General features: G+C 46.8%; 1 pseudogene; it reads right to left on the bottom strand.

Moving 5' to 3' along the window:
* Window positions 1-2,452: 2,452 nt before the first annotated feature.
* LOC140915511 (olfactory receptor 51G2-like) lies at window positions 2,453-3,386 on the bottom strand (annotated as a pseudogene).
* Between the last annotated feature and the right edge of the window lie 380 nt (window positions 3,387-3,766).

Here is a 3,766-nt window from a genome sequence, read left to right as displayed (position 1 = left end):
TACCTGTTTCAAATGTTGGCTCCTGGGGTAACGCCCACGAAGTAATCAGCCAGATATGCTGTCAAGGTTACTTCCTCACTCTGAACTCTAGGGTACAGATGTGGGGACCTGCATGAAAACCTCCTAAGCTTACTTTTACCAGCTTAGGTTAAAACTTCCCCAAGGTACAAATTAATTTTACCCTTTGCCCTTGGAATTTCCACTGCCACCACCAAACATTAACTGGGTTTACTGGGAAACGTAGTTTGGACATGTCTTTCCCCCCCAGATCCTCCCAACCCTTGCACCCCACTTCCTGGGGAAGGTTTGGTAAAAATCCTCACCAATTTGCATAGGTGAACACAGACCCAAACCCTTGGATCTGAGAACAATGAAAAAGCATTCCGTTTTCTTACAAGAAGACTTTTAATAGAAGTAAAGGAATCACCTCTGTAAAATCAGGATGGTAGATACCTTACAGGGTAATTAGATTCAAAACATAGAGAATCCCTCTAGGCAAAACCTTAAGTTACAAAAAAGACACACAGACAGGAATAGCCATTCTATTCAGCACAGCTATTTTCTCAGCCATTTAAAGAAATCATAATCTAACACATACCTAGCTAGATTACTTACTAAATTCTAAGTTTCCATTCCTATTCTGTCCCCGGCAAAAGCATCACACAGACAGCCCCAGACCCTTTGTTTTTCTCCCTCCTCCCAGCTTTTGAAAGTATCTTGTCTCCTCATTGGTCATTTTGGTCAGGTGCCAGCGAGGTTACCTTTAGCTTCTTAACCCTTTACAGGTGAGAGGATTTTTCCTCTGGCCAGGAGGGATTTTAAAGGTGTTTACCCTTCCCTTTATATTTATGACATATGCCATGTAAGATATCTGCAAAAATGCTATAATTTGCCAGATATGATCATTTTGTTTATATGTTTGTATCACCTTTGTATTCTGAGTTATAGACATGTATGTATGTCTGTATTTCAAACTGGTGCTCTGCTTCTGAGTGACAACCCCAGACTGTTCGGCATCAGCACTCCTAGCCTGCTTCATAGCCCATTAAGGACCATCAACTATACAACTGACCCATGGAGAGAAGGCAGTTCCACCTTGTGGCTCAGCAAGACATGCAGGGACATGCCTATGGACAGAACTCTAAGGTTTCCAAGCCATATGTTGGGCACCTTGTGTTTGAAACAAAGGAAGCACAGGCTGCACGGTAAGGGACTATAAAAGGCAGCTGCATCTTCTCCATTTTGTCTTCAATCCTGCTCCTTACCTCTGGAGGAACTTTGCTACAAACTGAAGCTTTGAACAATGGACTTGAATGACCCATCCAAGCTGTAGATGTACTCCAGAGACTTAACTTAAGCCAGCAGTTTATTTCATCACAGCTACAAGCCTGAAACAAGAACTGTGCACTGCATTTTGCCATTACTTTATGTAGTTGATTCCATTAAACCAATTTTAACGCTCATCTGTATTTCTCGCTTTTTATGAATAAACCTTTAGATTTTAGATTCTAAAGCAGAGGTGGGTAAACTATGGCTCGGGACCCACATCCGGCCCAAAGGACCCTCCTGCCCAGCCCCTGAGCTCCTGGCCGGGGAGGCTACCCCTGACCCCTCCCCCACAGCCTCACCTCGCCGCCAGGGCAATGCTCTGTGCGGTGGAGCTGTGAGCTCCTGGGGCAGTGCAGCTGCAAAGCCCGGCCTGACCTGGTGCTCTGTGCTGCGAGATGGCAGAGGCAGCATGGCCTGGCTCCAGCCGGGCGGCATGGCTGTAGAGCCTCCAGCCACCAGTGCTCCAGGCAGTGCGGTAAGGGGACACGGAGCAGGGGGAGTTGGATAGAAGGCAGGGGATTTCGGGGTGGTGGTCAAAGGGCGGGGGTGTGGATAGGGATTGGGGTGGGAACAGGAGGTTGAATGGGGGCAGGAGTCCCCCGGGGGGTGGATAGGAGATGGGGGCTGGGTCATGACCCTCTCCCCTAACCGGCCCTCCATACAATTTCCAAAACCCGATGCGGCCCCCAGGCCAAAAAGTTTGCCCAGCCCCTGTTCTAAAGGATTGGCAACAGCGTGATTTGTGGGTAAGATCTGACTTGTATATTGATCTGTGTCTGGGTCTTGGTCCTTTGGAATCAGGAGATCCTTTTTTATTTTAACTGGGGTACTGGTTTTTATAACCATTCATCCCCAAAACGAGCGGAACTGGTGGTGATACTGGGAAACTGGAGTATCTGAGGGAATTCCTTGTATGACTTCTGGTTAGCCAGTGGGGTGAAACCAAAGTCCACTCTGTTTGGCTGGTTTGGTGTGCCTTAGTAGTAAGGAACCCCCCAGCTCTGGGCTGTGACTGAATTGATACTCTCAGTTGTGTCCCGCCAGAGACCACTTTGTTACAAGGTGGCCCATGTTTTTCATCTCCCATGTCACCAGCACTGGAGCCAGGTGATGAACTGACCCTTCACTTGGTGAACACCCTGATTATCGTTGCACGAAGGTGTTTGCTTTTCACGCTGTACACAATTGGGTTCATCGGGGTGGGACCAGCAAGTAGATGTAGCCCAGGAGAATCTGAAGCAAGGGAGAAGGCCCTTCCCGAATCTGTGTATCACAGACAGTTCGATTATTGCTGTGTAGAAGAGCAGGACAGCACAGAGGTGGGAGACGCAGGTGTTCAGGGCCCTGAGACACTCCATGGGTGATGCGATGCTCAACACTGTTTTGAGGATCATCACATAAGAGAGGAAGATGAGCAGCGAGTCCAACCCCAATGTTAAGTGTGCAACAGACAAGCCATAGATGCTGTTGACTGTGATATCTGAACAAGCCATCTTCATGACCTCCTGGTGCAGGCAGTAGGAATGGGAGAGGACATTGGTTCGACAGTATTGGAACCGTTTCAGGAGAAAGGGGAGTGGGAATATTAAGGCCACCCCTTTCAGCATAAACACCAGTCTCATCCTGGTTATTCTCTGTGGGGTTAAGATGGAAGCATATCTCAGCGGGTCATGGATTGCAACAAAGCGGTCAAAGGCCATCAACAAGAGCATGGAGGATTCAGTGCACTGAAGCAAGTCGATGAAGAACACCTGGGCAAAACAGGCATTGAGACTGATCTCCCTAACATTAAACAAGAATATACCCAGTGTCGTCAACAAGGTGGCTATCGATAAACCAAGATCTGTGACAGCCAACATGGAAAGGAAAATGTACATGGGCTCATGGAGGCTTGGATATGTTTTTATAATGAACAGAATGACTGAATTTCCTGCTATCGAAATAACATACATTAAGCAGAAGGGGACAGATATCCAGAGATGGACTTTTTCCTGCCCAGGTATCCCAGTGAGAAGGAACACTGCAGAGTTGAATTTGGTGTTATTGACAGCTGACATAATGGACTGGGCAGGTCACAGGAATTTTGAAATTTCCTTCCTGAAAGGAAAAAGAACAGAAGACTAAATTATATTTAACTAGACTTCTTTCTCCTCTCAGTACAAGTCTAGAGACTCCCAGGAGTTCAAGGAAGATCAGCAAAAATATAACAAAAGAAAATAACAACAAACAAAGAAAATAACAGAACGCCGCTAGCCGTCACCTTCACCCCCAACTAAAACCCCTCCAACGCATTATTAAGGATCTACAACCTATCCTAAAGGATGACCCAACACTCTCACAAATCTTGGGAGACAGGCCAGTCCTTGCCTATAGACAGCCCCGCAACCTGAAGCAAATACTCACCAACAACCACATACCACACAACAGAACCACTAAC

Source organism: Lepidochelys kempii, chromosome 1 (genome assembly GCF_965140285.1).
Source record: "Lepidochelys kempii isolate rLepKem1 chromosome 1, rLepKem1.hap1, whole genome shotgun sequence".
NCBI lineage: Eukaryota > Metazoa > Chordata > Testudines > Cheloniidae > Lepidochelys > Lepidochelys kempii.
This window is presented reverse-complemented; position numbering and strand designations above follow the sequence as displayed.